Source organism: Tamandua tetradactyla, chromosome 12 (assembly GCF_023851605.1).
Source record: "Tamandua tetradactyla isolate mTamTet1 chromosome 12, mTamTet1.pri, whole genome shotgun sequence".
Taxonomy (NCBI): Eukaryota; Metazoa; Chordata; class Mammalia; order Pilosa; family Myrmecophagidae; genus Tamandua; species Tamandua tetradactyla.
This window is the reverse complement of record NC_135338.1, coordinates 85952404-85967796: the sequence shown is the minus strand read 5'-3', so window position 1 is coordinate 85967796 and position 15393 is coordinate 85952404. Positions and strand designations below refer to the sequence as shown.

At 41.6% G+C, this 15393-nt stretch overlaps 1 protein-coding gene and 1 non-coding gene across 4 annotated transcripts in view; one reads left to right on the top strand and one right to left on the bottom strand.

Moving 5' to 3' along the window:
• Positions 1-15393, bottom strand: part of LOC143652448 (protein FAM169B-like) — a 212003-nt gene that overhangs the window by 136295 nt on the left and 60315 nt on the right. The gene's annotated exons all lie outside the window — the stretch shown is intronic.
• On the top strand, positions 7842-8032 carry LOC143652752 (U2 spliceosomal RNA). The gene has a single exon (XR_013160816.1). It is a non-coding gene; the product is annotated as a U2 spliceosomal RNA (small nuclear RNA).

Here is a 15393-nt window from a genome sequence, read left to right as displayed (position 1 = left end):
ATATATAAACTATGTTCCTATACCCCTCCATCCTCCTGCCTTTATGTAATTCTTGTCATGAATTATATATCTGCACATTATGAGGCCTAAAGCACTGATTTATCATTACATCTTATGCTTCTGCCTTGTGGATCCTACAGGAAGTAAAAAGTGGAGCTGCAAATCAAGAATACAATGCCACTACTACTGATATTTATATTTATCCATGCCATTATCTTTATTGGAGATCTTTATTTCTTCATATGTCTTCAGTCGATCATCTAGTGTCTTTTCCTTTCAACCTACAGAACTAACATTTCTTGAAGGGCCAACCTAGTGGTGGCAAACTCCCTCAGTTTTTGTTTACCTAGTAATGCAATTTCTCCCTGATTTTTGAAAGACAGTTTTGCTGGATACAGAATTCTTGATTGGCAATTTTTTGCCGTCAGCACTTGTTCTAGTTTGCTTGCTGCTGGAATGCAATATACCAGAAACAGAACAGCTTTTAAAAAGGGGAGTTTTTTAAGTTGCTAATTTACAGTTCTAAGGCTGAGAAAATGTTCCAATTAAAACAAGTCTATAGAAATGTCCAATCAAAGGCATCCAGGGACAGATACCTTGGTTCAAGAAGGCCAGTGAAGTTCAGGGTTTCTCTCTGAAGTGAGAAGGCAATGGCAAACATGGTCAGGGTTTCTCTCTTGGCTGGAAGCACACGTGGCAAACACTGTCATCTGCTAGCCTTCTCTCCTGACTTCCTGTTTCATGAAATTCCCTGGGAGGCATTTTTCTTCTTCATCTCCAAAGCATTGACAGGTGGACTCTCTGCTTCGTGGTGCTGCAGCATTCTGTACTCTCTCTGAAATCTCCTGGCTTTCTCTCTTGTCATTCTCTTTTACTGGATTCCAGCAAACTAATCAAGACCCACCCGAATGGGTGGAGACACATCACCTAATCCAGCTTAACTACTCTTGATTGAGTCACATCTCCAGGGAGATGATCTAATTACTGTTTCAAATATGCAGTACTGAAAAGGGATTAGAAGAAATGGCTGCCTTTATAAAATGGAATTAGGATTAAAACATGGCTTTTCTAGGGTACATACATCCTTTCAAACCAGCACAGCCCTTTAAATATGTCTTCCCATTGCCTTCTTGCCTCCATGGTTTTCAGTGAGAAATTGGCATTTAATCTTATTGCGGCTCCCTTGTACATGACATATTGCTTTTCTCTGGAAGCTTTCAGAATTCTCTTTTCCTTTAGCACTTGACAGTTTGATTATAACATAGCACAGTATGGGTCTATTTGGGTTTATCTTATTTGGAGTTTATTGAGCATCTTGGATATGTATATTCATGTCTTTCTTTAAATTGGGAGCATTTTCAGCCACTATTTCCTCGAATATTCTCTCTGCCCCTTTCTGTCTTTCTTCTCCTTCTACAACACCCATGATACATATATTGGTATATACGATAGTGTCCCACAGGTTCCTAAGTCTTGTTCACATTTCTTCATTCTTCCTTCCTTCTGCTCCTCAAACTGACAGATTTCAATTGTATTAACTTCTCTGATTCTTTCTTCTGCCATCTCCAATCTGCATCTAGGGAATATTTAACTTTTTTACTGTGTTCTTTAGATCTGCTTGGTTCCTTTTCTTAATTTCCACCACACAACTGATATTTTCTTTGTGAAAAAAGCAGAAAAAGTCCCTGCTGGTGGACCAACAAAAGTGGGGCGGGAGCCAAGGGAAGCAGGCGAGCAGGGCTGGCCCAGCAGGATCCTCAAGGCCATGCCACAGACCTCAGGTCCCAAGCAAAAGCAACAGGAGGTGCTGAGAGGTGGATGTGGCATGTTAGGTGCTTAATAAATGTGACATTTCTTTTGTGAAGCTGAGGAAAGCATTACATATAACAGCTCTTATATGAAGAGGGAGCCATGTCCAGGACAAGACCAGGCACAATTTCCCAGTTATCCCAGGACCTGGTGCCTATGAGTACTATATGGGTTTTTCTTGAATCAGTTGAGAAGGTTGTATTGATTAATATTAGCTATGATATATCCATTATTATATTTATAAAGAATCAAGCATAAAAACTCCTTGCTGGAGTTTCTTGCTGGAATCTCTAACCTCCCAAACTTTGTTCAGCTGTTAGGCAGCTACTGTCCCCATCACTGGATGTAATAATCTGTCTAAGAGGAGCCAAGGTGAATGAGGAAGTTTGCCTCCAATATGACATTTGATTCCACCATCAAAAGAGCAGTGATTGAACATGCACAGTGAGCAAGGCCTTGCTTCAAGGCTTCAAGCACACTCCTGCTAACCTTCAGAGTTTTTAGTCCCTAGAGAACAAGACATGGATATAAGTAACTGAACCCCAAGGGAGCGAGTGTAAAATGGCATAAAAGGTGTAGCTAAAGGGTTGAGAAAAGAAGACAATTTCAGCTGACCAGAGGCATCCTTGGCCTTTATGAAGAAGGAGCATGTGAGGTAAGCTTGGATAAGTGGAGCTGAGGAAAGGGTATTCCAGGCAGAGGGGTGGTGAGAACAAAAGGAGAGAGCAGAGGGGCACAAACACATTCACATGCTGAACATACAGGTTCAGGCCCAGTGCCCAAATGTGACAGAACAGGGAGCAAGACCACTGGGGAATGACGGTGGCTGTGGTGAAGAGGCCTAGGGTTGGACAATTATCTGATCTAAATGGAAGCCAGGGAGGATACCAAGCCTAGATGATAAGTGACAGCACCTGTGCTTCAGGAAGTCAACGTCTGGAGTCTTGGACCCAGGCCCAGGGCCACAGAAGTAAAAGAAAGCCCAGCCCCTGGCAGAGGCAATGAAAATGGAGAAGAGGGAGACAGGGTGGGATATCCCTGTCACTTGCATAAGACCCAAACTGTATCCCACACTAGCCCACACTTCTTTCTGTCGTTGTCTTCCTCCTCCTCAACTTTCCAAGCCTGCTCCCAACACAGAGCTGTTGCACTTGCTATTCCCCTTGTTTGTAATTCTCTTCCCCTGGATCTTCAAAATCTGGCTTCTTCTCATTCTTCAAATCTCCACTCCAATGTCATGTCCTCAAGATTGCCCACCTTCTCCCATCAGTCTCCTCAGACTACCCTATTTGAGATGAAATGATCTTGTTTCTTTTCTTACTCCTTGCTTCTCTATTTCTCCCACCAGAATGCCAGCTGCCTCAGGGAATGAATCTTGTCCCACCTGCCCTCTGGTTTTTGATACACAACAGGAAGGGGAGGAAATGAAACTGCAAACTGATGTGGCGGAGAGTGGCAGATTTCAGAGGCAAAAGCAAGACCTGAGGTAAGGTGAGGGTGCCCTGAAAACAAGCAATCTCTTGCTGCAAAATGGCAGACCCAATGTTCACAGAAACTCCTCCTGGTTCAGCACAGTCAAAAATGCAAAAATACTATATTTAAAAAAAAATGTTAACGCATAGCTGAGCTGATGGGAAAAGTAAGAAGCCAGAATTGCCCAAAAGCATGAATCCACAGGGGTGTAGCTGGAAGTATATGCCCAACCCTGGTGGCCTAGAATCTGTATTTGAACAGGACATGGACATAGGAAGCAAAGCTCAGAGCTACAGCCTGGTAAAAGGTCAGAGCAGAGATCCCCAACCTAAAGCTGAACCCAGGGGCTATATCCTCGGTGGGAGAATTCAGAAACCCCTCAGGAAAGCTAGGCAGCCAGACACAGGCCTGGATCAGATTTGACTCAGGGTTGAAGGGAGGGGAGAGGAGAAGGGGAAAGAAACAAGGTTCCCCAGAAAATATGGAACTATGATCCCATAAGCACATAGGCTGGAGTCTAAAATTCTTACTAGCTTAAAAATCCAAGATGAAATTTCAGTTTAAAGTGGTCCTGGGATGGTAGAGTGCTATGATACAGTTTTAAAAAGTGAATACAAAGCCACTCAGCAGGAATGCCTGCAACCCAGTCCTCAGACTTCCCACAGATTAGGCTTCAAAGAGTGAAAGGACACAACTGAAAACAAGAAAAATAAAATCTCTGAACATACGATGAAATACACTGTCATGAAAAAGTTATCACAAACCACAGAATCAGATCTGCAAAGACTGCAAATGTTGAAATTACCTAATACAGAAAATAAGGAAATTAAAGTACGTTTAAAAGAAAATTTAAAGGAATAGATATTTTTAACAAACCGATAAAATCCTATGGGTAAAATAAATAGAACTTCTAGAAATCAGTATCTTAAGTAGCCAATGGACTAGAAAATATATCTGAAAGAACTTATCCTGATGGCAGCATGAAAGACACATAGATGGAAAATATGAAAGGCAGGCTGGGATGGAGAATAGAGTGATAAGTCCAGTAACAATCTAACTGAAGTTTCAGAAAGAGAAAACAGAATAAGAAAGAGTAAAAAATTTGACATTTTTCTGGAAATAATCAAAGATATCTATCAGATTCCAGAATCCCAAACAATCCCTAAATCAATGAAAATAAAAAACAAATTCCCACTTAAACACACTGTGGTCAGACTGCAAAACAATAAACACTAAAAGACGACCATTAAAAAGCAGCCAGAAAACCAAAAGACTGATACATCAAAGGGAATGACAATTAGATTGACAGCTATCTACATCAACTATGAAAACCAGAGACAATGGGATAACATTTTTAAAGTGCTAAAGGAAAATAACATGCATCCTATAGCCAGAAAAAGTAACATCAAAGAATGTGGGCAACATAAAGAAATTTTTAGAAAAACAAGACCTGAGGGAGTTTACTTCCAGCAGATCCCCACTAAAGGTCTTTCTAAAGGATGTACACCAGGAAAAAGAAAAAAGACCCCAGGAGGGAAAGCTGATAAGGGAAGAAATGAGAGTGAAGAATATGATAACCCTCCAAAAAAATCTAAGCCAACACTGACTGTACAAAGCAAAAACATCTCATTTGAGGAGGTTAAAAGATGTAAAAAGGCATTTTTGAGAAAACACTAAACATTTATTGTAGCTACATTAACAACAGACAAAATAAGACTTTAATTAGTAACCACATATTGATAAAAGCTTCAATTCACCAAGAGGGTTCAATAATTTTAAACCTGTAGGTACATAAGTAACACCTTCAAAATATATAAAGAAAAACAATACAGAAATAAGAATAAATTAATGACTCCACCATTGGAGTAGTTATTAACACACATGTAAGTAACTGATAAATCTAGAAAGCAAACTGTCAGTACATATACAGCAGATTTGAACAACATCAAAAAACAAGGTACAATACCCTATACCCAAAGTTGGAACATTACACAATCTTTTAAAGCAGACATGAAACAGAATAAGCACAGATCACAATGCAAAGAATTGATATCAAAACTTCACATTCCAACATAGTGCTATTAACTTAGAAAGTAAAACAAAAAAGAAAGAAAACCCAGTAAAATAAAATAATGCTTATTTTATATAACATATATTAGAATTTAATAAAGCCTATGGATTCAGGGAAAAATAATAATGTGAATGTCAAAATACTTAGAATTGAGTGATTCATGAAAATAATACAGAGGTTGTTTGGAGTGATGGGAAAGTTTTAGTAAGGATGGTGGTGATGGTAGTACAACATTGTGGATGTAAGTAGTACGAATGAATTGTTTACTTGAAAGTCATTAAAATAGAAAATGTTATGTCAAATATATATTAACACAATAAATTTTTTTAAATTAATGAAACAACAGCTTATAGCCACAAAGTTCTGGTAGAACAATTCTTTGCCTTGATACAAAGTTACACAAATCTACATGTGCTAAAATCACATAGAACTATATGCACACACACACACTGTGTTGGTTTGAAAGGATGTATGCCCCCTAGAAAAGCCATGTTTTAATCAAAATCCCATTTCATAAAAGTAGAATAATCCCTGTTAAATACTGTATGTTTGAAACTGTGATTGGATCATCTCCCTGGATGATGTAATTTCTTCAAAAGTGGTTGTTAAACTAGATGAGGTGACGACATGTCTCCACCCATTTTGTTGGTCTTGACTGGCTTATTGGAGTCCTATAAAAGAGGAAACATTTTAGAGAATGGGAGATTCACAGAGAGATTCAGAGAGAGCAGAGCAGAATGACATAGCCACAAGAAGCAGAGTTCACCAGCCAGAGACCTTTGGAGATGAAGAAGGAAAATGCCTCCCGGGGAGCTGCATGAAACAGGAAGCCAGGAGACGAAGCTAGCAGATAATGCTGTGTTCGCCATATGTCCTTCAAGCTGAGAGAGAAACCCTGACTGTGTTCACTATGTACCTTCTCACTTGAGAAAGAAACCCTGAACTTCAGTGGCCTTCTTGAACCAAGGTATCTTTCCCTGGATGGATGGATACCTTTGATTGGACATTTCTATAGACTTGTTTTAATTGGGAAATTTTCTCGGCCTTAGAACTGTAAACTAGCAACTTGTTAAATTCCCCATTTTTAAAAGCCATTCCATTTCTGGTATGTTGCATACTGGCAGCTAGCAAACTAGACACACACACACACACTAATGAATGCATGTTGAACTGATGAGATCTGAATTAGTCTGTGGATTATATCAAGGTCAATTTCCTTTATTAAAAAAAAAAATTACTATAGTCACATAAGTTGTTACCATTGGGGAAGCCTGGGAAAAGGGAACACAAGAAACTCTCTGAACTATTATTGCAAAGCTCTATATTTATTTCAAAATAAAAAGTTGTTTTAAATATTTAAAATTTTTGCAATAAAAAAGAAAAGCTAAAAAAAGGAAGTAGCTAAGAAACTTAAGAATGTTTTTTTAAAGGCAAGGAGATGGGCTGGGGAAAGATGGCGGCTTAGTGAGGTATGGAATTTACTTTGTCCTCCAGAGCAGCTAGTAAATAGCCAGGAGTGGTACAGAACAACTGCTGGGGAAACATCGACTGGACACACAGCATATACCAGTCTGGACCAGGTGGAACAGTTGAGACGCCACACAGAATGCTCATTATATTCAACTGGAAGCCTTCTCCAGCTCCAGCAGTGCCCCAGGCAAGGGCAGAATCAAGCTTGCCTGAGAGACAAAAGTAACCTGTCAGGTGAAAGGAGTTAATTCCGTAAAAGGTGTATCTTCCCCCAAGAGAAAGGTGGGTCTCAGCTCAAGTGGAATCCCTCCTTCAAGGAATTCAGGCATGGGGACTGGAAAACTGAAGCAATTAAAGCCATCATATTACCTCATCTCTGCCTCAGGCACGCCCCTAGGAGTCTACTGAAGGTAAAGGCACCACATCACTTTATGCTGGTGGGAAGCTTGGGGCAGACAAGTGCCACATGCTGGGCAGGTTAGGAAAAGCATGGAGTCTAGAGGCTTCGTAAGAAAGTCTGTCAACCTGCTGGGTCTCAACCTCAGGGAAAAATGGTGATGGCTACAATTTCCTCCTGAGACATGAGCCTGTCTGGTCTGGGAAAATCTGACTTGGCTCTGTAATGTTTGAGAAGACCCTCCTCAAAACAAAACAAAACAAATGGCTCCATATAGGCAGGGAAAGAAACAGAAAAACAACAACTGGACAATTCTGATTCATTAAACAGAACCTATGCTAGAGGTCTAGAATAAGTGGAACTGAATGTCAAAGAACAGAGAACAAAGCCATCTACCAACAAAATCCTAGGTAAAAAGCGTGAAAATAACCTCCAGAATAAACTAATTAAGGAAATCAAATGCCTAGATGCCAGCAAAAAATCACGAGTCATACTAGGAAAAATGAAGATATCGCCCAGTCAAAGGAACAAACCAAACTTTAAATGTGATATAGAAGCTGAAACAACTAATTCAGGATGTTAGAAGAGACCTGCAAAATCTCATAAAAAATCAAATCACTGATCACTTCTCGGCCTTTTGGCTAAGATCAAGTGTAGTATCTGTTCTTATCAGTTTAATATCTGATACGTCCTCTATCCGAGGACAATATATTAAATAGATTTTTGGAATTAGGAGATGGAATAGGAGCTTGCTCCGTCCACTCCACGCATCAACCTGGTATTGCAGTACTTCCAGGAACGGTGCACCCCCCTCAGGGGAACAATAAACGTATAAAAAGTTAGAAAAAAAAAATCAAATCACTGAAACAACTAATTCAGGATGTTAGAAGAGACCTGCAAAATGAAAAATATAATCAACAAATTGAAGGAAGATATAAAGATATTGGGGTAACAAAAAGAAGAAATCGAAAGTTTGAAAAAATAAATCACAGAACTTATAGGAATGAAAGACACAATAGAAGAGATGAAAAAAATGGAAATCTATAAGCAATAGATTTGAAGAGGCAGAAGAAAGGATTAGTGATCTAGAGGACTAGACATATGAAATGTGACACACAAAAGAAAATATAGGGAAAAGAAAGGAAAAATATAAGCAGGGTCTTAGGGAATTGAATAGCAACATGAAGCACACGAATACATGTGTTATGTCCCAGAAGGAGAAGAGAAGGGAAAAGGAGGAGAAAGGCTAATGAAGGAAATAATCACTGAAAATTTCCCATCTCATATGAAAGACATAAAATCACAGATCCAAGAAGTGCAGTGTACCCCAAACAGAATAGATTCAAACAGACATACTCTAAGACACTTACTAATCAGATCGTCAAAATCCTGAAAAATCTACAGCAAAGCTACCAGAGTTAACAAATGAGTACAGCAAAGTGGCAGGGTACAAGATCAACATCCAAAAATCAGCAGTGTTTCTATACACTAGTAATGAGCAATCTGAGGAGGAAATAAGAAAAAATCCATTTACAATAGCAACCAAAAGAATAAAATATTTAGGAATAAATTTAACTAAGGATACAAAAGATGTATACATGGAAAACTATAAGAAATTGCTAAAAGAAATCATGGAAGACCTAAATAAATAGAAGGGCATACACGCCTATGGACTGGAAGACTAAATATAGCTAAGATGTCAGTTCTGTACAGACTGATTTACAGATTCAATGCAATACCAATTAAAATCCTAACGACTTTACAGAAATAGAAAAACTAATAACCAAATTTATTTGGATGGGAAGGGTGCCCCAAATAGCTAAAAACATATGGAGAAAGAAAAATGAAGTAGGAAGTCTCACACTACCCGACTTTAAAGCACATTACGAAACTGCAGTGGTCAAAACAGCATGGACTAGCATAAACACAGATATACTGTCCAATGGAATTGAATAGACTATTCAGAAATAGACCCTCTCATCTATGGACAGTTGATCTTTGATAAGGCAGTCAAGCCAATCCACCTGAGACAAAGGTGCTTGGAGAACTGGATATCCATATGCAAGAGAATTAAAGAGGATCCCTATCTTATACCTTATACAAAAATTAACTCAAAATGGATCAAAGACCTAAACATTAAAGCTAAGACCATAAAACTTTTAGAGGAAAATATAGGGAAATATCTTATAAAACTTGTAATAGGAGGTGGTTTCTTAGACCTTACATGCAAAGCATGAGCATTGAAAAAAGAAAGAGATAAATGAGACTGGTGGCTGGGAAAATCAGCTCATGACTAGGTGGGTGTCTTGGTGAGGGAGCAGATTCCAAACACAGCCTGCTTACACAATATCAACTTAGACACTAAGGTGAGAGAGAATCAGAGGGCAGGTTGTACAGACCATCTAGCAATACCTAACGTGAGAAATAACTGCCACTGCGATCACACTATCATTAATTTGTCATTAGAAAAAAGTCCCTGAGAGGCTGAAATGGGGCTGATGACCTGTCACTGATCATATTTAATTATTGAATTAAGAAATTAATCAAGTATTAGCAAGTCATTAGGCTATGCTTTTGCAGAAAGACAGATTTTGTTTATTTCCGTTTGCATCCAAGTATATATATTTTTATATCCACGTATTTTACCCGAGGGTTGGGTGGAGGGGGAGACCACAAATAAAGCAATATCTAGCCTTCCACAAAACTTAAAAAAAAAATTTTTTTTCCAAACTGTTCTAACTGCCCAAATACGGGCAGCACACGTATCATCTGTTGAAAAACATAAAGGTCTATACAACCAACCAATTATAACCCATATATAGGCTGCTAAACATCAATCTAATAGAGAACAACTTAGGGATGAGGGAATAATGTGAGAGGAAGGTTTCTGTAATGATGAAATCTCTGCAACATCGACTTCTCAAGCACTAACCACTGAGTAACATATTCAGAGACTTTGTTTAGAGTTTCTTTTTAGCCAAACACAATGAGGAAATGAGGACAGCAGAATTTGTAAACTGTACTTAGAGCTCGGTTTCCAATAAAAACACATTTATCTCAATTTCATCAAGTCAAGGAAACTAAGCAGTCTATGTGCGCTGGTTTGAGATGATGTATGTACCCTAGAAAAGCCATGTTTTAATCCTAATCCCATTTTGTAAAGACAGCCGTTTCTTCTAATCCTTATTCAGCATTGTATGTTTGAGACTGTAATTAGATCATCTTCCTGGAGATGTGATTTAATCAAGAATGGTTGGTAAACTGGATTAGGTGACGACATGTCTCCACCCATTCAGGTGTGTCTTGATTAGTTTCTGAAGTCCTATAAAAGAGGAAACATTTTGGAGAATGAGAGATTCAGAGAGAGCAGAGCAGAACAACATAGCCAGGCAGAGCAGAGTCCACCAGCCAGTGACACTTTGGAGATGAAGAAGGAAAATGCCTCCCGGGAAGTTTCATGAAACAGGAAGCCGGGAGAAGAAGCTAGCAGATGATGCCGTGTTCGCCTTGTGCCCTTCCAGATGAGAGAGGAACCCTGACCATGTTCACCATGTGCCTTTCCAGATGAGAGAGAAACCCTGAACTTCATCAGTCTTCTTGAACCAAGGTATCTTTCCCTGGATGCCTTAAATTGAACATTTCTATAGATTTGTTTTAACTGGGACATTTTCTCAGCCTTAGAACTGTAAACTAACAACTTATTAAATTCCCCCTTTTCAAAGCCATTCCATTTCTGGTATATTGCATTCTGGCAGCTAGCAAACTAGAACAGATTTTGGTACCAGAAAGTGGGGTGCTGCTGCGGTTTGCAAATACCAGATATATTGGAACAGTTTTTTGGATGGCTAAGGGGAACATTTTGGAGGAACTGTGAAGAAAATAATGGAGAAGTCCTGGAGTGCTTGAATAGACTTTGGTATAAATAGAACCACTGCCAATCTGGACAAAGGGGGACACAAAGGGACAAACTGGAGTTTGCAAAGTGAAAACCATGGAAGCTCAGGTCTGAAGCCAAGAAACTTTGGCCAGGAGAGTGAACCCACCCATATACACGGAAAGGGTGAGTTTGCCCTGAGGGCAGAGGATGAGTCTCCCATTTCATTGCAGTAGAAGAGTTGTGCCGCCTCAGGCACGCTCCTTGGGGACTGGGGAGAGCCTGGCTGCCACCACATGAAGGGGTTGAGTGTGTGCCCCCAAAAATGGCAGAGAGCCCAGGTGTGGCCCCAATGCCTGGAGAGAGTGGAGACGAGAAAAAAGTGGTCTCCTCAATGTTCCCCAAGGTTGATTTGGAAAGAGGCAGGCCACTGCATAGGCCCTTAGAAAGGGTGGGACTGCCACCTCCTAAAGTCAAAGGATAAATGACTTTCAGACTTTGAAATCCAATGGAGTTATGCAGGTTTTCAGAACTTGTTTGGGTCCTGCGACTCTTGTGTTCTTTCCAATTTCTCCCTATGAAAATGAAAAGCTGTATCCTATGAATGTCCTCCTTTGCATATTGACACCAGATAACTTGTTTTGAGATTCATAGGTCCACAGCCAGAAGAGAATTTTTTGCACCTTAATATTGTTTAAGGTGATGCATGTAGTTGCCAAGTTGACAAGAGGTGGACATATGGTGATTAGATTCAATTGTCAACTTGGCCAGGTGAAAGTACCTAGTTCTGTTGCTATGGACATGAGCCAATGGCATGCGAACCTCATCTGTTGCTCATTACATCTGCAGTCTGCTAGGAGGTGTGCCTGCTGTAACAAATGATGTTTGATTTTATTGGCTGGTGCTTAAATGAAAGAGCTCAATGTAGCACAGCCCAAGCAGCTCAGCATATCTCATCTCAGCACTTGCAGCTCAGCCCAGACCTCTGGAGATACAGAAAGGAATCACCCCGGGGAAAGCTGTTGGAACCCAGAGGCCTGGAGAGAAGGCCAGCAGAGATCACCCTGTGCCTTCCCACATAAGAAAGAACCTCAGTTGAAAGTCAGCTGTCTTTCCTTTGAAGAACTAACGAGATAAATCCCCTTTTATTAAAAGTCAATCCATCTCTGGTGTGTTGTATTCTGGCAGCCAGCAAACTAGAACACCACAAGTGTTTGTGCCTTGGGAGCCCCCCTCCTCCTTGTATGGATGGAAGTGCCCACTCTGCTGAGGCAAAAGCCCAGCCCCAAAATACCCTCCCAGGGGCTCAAAGCCCTCACTAGGAGGGCTCTGTGGCTGCCCTGACATGGGGGAGCAAAGAACAAGGGAAACAGTTTCTATACCTTGAGAGTCAATAGGCATTGGCTTAAGTGGGTCCTCTTCGGAGGAAAATGAAGTCACTGCCTGGGGACAGGAAGGCAAGGGGGTGACTGGAGAAACTCCCAGTGGGCCAGAAAATGGGATAGGAAAAACAAAGAGAACAGACCAGTGGGGGTGGGTGGGGGTAGCTTATGGGGTAGGGGTAGCTTATGACTAGATTTCAACAGACAGTGGTGTTTGGATTCACACACACTGTGTGCCCCGCCACCACCCCAGCCCTCAAGCTTGCTGATCACTCTTCCTTGTAAAAGAAAACCCACAATAGAGGACCCACCTCTAAAAGGAACGGTATTTCTAAACCACAGCTGCTGTGTCCTAATAAGTGTTATTCAAAGCCCCAAAACTTCAGATGCTCAGGGCAGTCACTTAGCTCCAACTGCCTCAGTGCAACCTTGACTTTAAAAGTCACATGACATCTGGGGGCATCTGACTAATGTGTTTTAATAAGTTTCTTTCAGTGCAGCAAAAGAGCAGAAGACCCAGTCATTTTCTGCAATCCTTCAAGCTGCTTGGATCTTCCCCAGGGCTGAGCTACAAGTAAGAATGTCATCACAGAGCCAGAGCCAGCTGTTGTCAGGGACCCAGCAAAGGCCACTCAGCCAGACACCAGACTAGGGTTTCAAAGGTCAGAAAGACAACATCCTTGTGCCCACTGCCCTCCCCCACACCCAGTATGAGTGCTGGCTGCCCAGTCATTCACCCCTTCCCACCAGGCCTCGCAAGTCCCACTCGCCCAAGGGCACAAGACAACCAAGGCCTCCAGGTCCAGCAGCACACAGTGGGGATCCCATTTAATTAGTAGAACACAGCTGCAGACATCTAAAAATGGGAATAAACAAGAACTGCCCACAATAAAGGTAGTTTTGATTCTATTCCATCATATACCAAGGAATCACAAACAGAAGAGGCGTATACAAAATACCCATTCTAGATGGACTCATTTGGGACCCAGCCCTCCCAGAAGAGCTGGACTCCCTGGAAATACATTGGGGGGCAAGATGACTGACCAGAAGCATCTGGCCCTGGGGGTGGCAAGCTGGCCTGCATCATCTTACATGCTGATAAACCCCATCTGCAGAAAAATTCCTTCAAGAATCCTTCCTTTAGCCACAGAACCAACCAAGGCTCTTCTGGTATCTAAAAGGAAAGGTTCATCCATTTGACACTCATGGAGCACCTGCTGTGTACCAAGCACATACAAGGCACTAGGGGCAGAAAGATCTCAGAGAGACTATGGTCTGGGAGAACAGAAAGGAAAGCCACTTGCAGTAAGTGACAACCTTAGGCCAGGCAAGATTTTAGGACCATCTTGTCCTTTCCAATCCCTCCTGAACAGCGACTCACTGAAGGCCACAAGGCAACTAGCTGCAGCAATTCATGTGGTACTGCCTGCCCAGGCCCCCACCCTTGGCCTTCAATGCCCCCTGCCCCCCAGGAAATGAGATCTCCAGAACTGCCAAGTCCACGTTCCCCTATAGGGACCTACACCTTGAACTGGAGAAGACCAAAGTATCTGATGTTCCAAAGGAGTATTTGAATTTTTTAGAAGTTCTATGTTAATAAGATAGTGTCTCTGAGGAAGGGGACCCTCTCTTTAGGAGCTCGTCCGTGGATTACTTCCTCCTTGGGACCCCACTTTTTGGGGAAGTGAGGGTCCATTTTTAACCTCATCCTCATGACAAAGTTCCTTTCTCTGGAGTCAGACCATCCCACCCTTCTCCCATGTAAATCCCAGAGCAGCCGCTTACTAGCCAGGAGATCCTGGGCAAGCTACTTCACCTCTGTGCCTCAGTTTCCTCACTGGTAAAATGGGGAAAAACAGACCCTTCACCGACTATTTATTAGGAGGATTACATAGGACAGTACTTGGGAAGGACTGAGAATAATAACTGCACACAACACAATAAAATGCTCCATAAGGTTAGTTTACCAAAAATGGATTCAGGCCTCCTCCACCCAAAACCACAAGGGGAAAAGCCACCATCCTTCACCCTTGCCACCAACTCAAGCCCTTCTTGTCCCTTCTGAAACTGTATCTAAGCCAGTCCTCCCTCAGTGTCTCATGACATATGGGCACATGTGAACACCTTCCCTTCTAGCCTCTCCCTTCTCCTGACCTTCCTTCTTATAGCTCCTGATCTGCATCTGTGCAGGAACCAGGCCCTGCCCTTGGATATCCCTGCTGCCTGGTCTCTCCTCCTTGGGTGTCCAGATCTCAAAGCCTGGTTGTCCTTTTCCCCCTCTGAGCTCAGCACCTCTGTTCTCAGCACCTCACCTTTTCAGGTTTCCATCTTCGTTGCTCTCTTTACTGAGTAACAGGGGTATCCAGCAGAGCTCTGGCAAGGCACCAGGCTTTCTAGATGTCTCAGCTTGATTTCCTCTGGAGTTAGTTCTAACCTGCCAGTATCTCAAGGAGATGGATGTACTGAAAGCGTGAAATCACTGTTTCTGTATCACATCAAGTTTACTTCCTCTTGAGAGTCAGTTCCTTCACTGGTGTTAGCGCTGGCCCTGTCCCCTCAAACCCAAGCTTCTGAATCATCCTTGAACTTTCCTGCTTGCTTGCTGGCTTTCTGGTCTAGCCTCTGTTTTATTACTAGAACAAACTGTCCAACTTTTCAAAACTGAAACACTAAAGCAACTTCCTAAATGAAGATGATAAAATAGACAATTCTTGCAAATGCATGAGCTTTGTGTGCAAACAGGAGATGGTGAAGGTGGGGGTAGCAAAACATGGCCTTCTCTGTCTACTGCAAATTCAACTGCAGGAGGGGAAAAGACGGAAGAGCACATGCCTGCTAGCCTGGTGGGGTTGGCCGTTTTTTAATTTTTTACAAGGCAGGGCAAATCCTAATGTACAGATGAGGGAAGTCCAAGGTA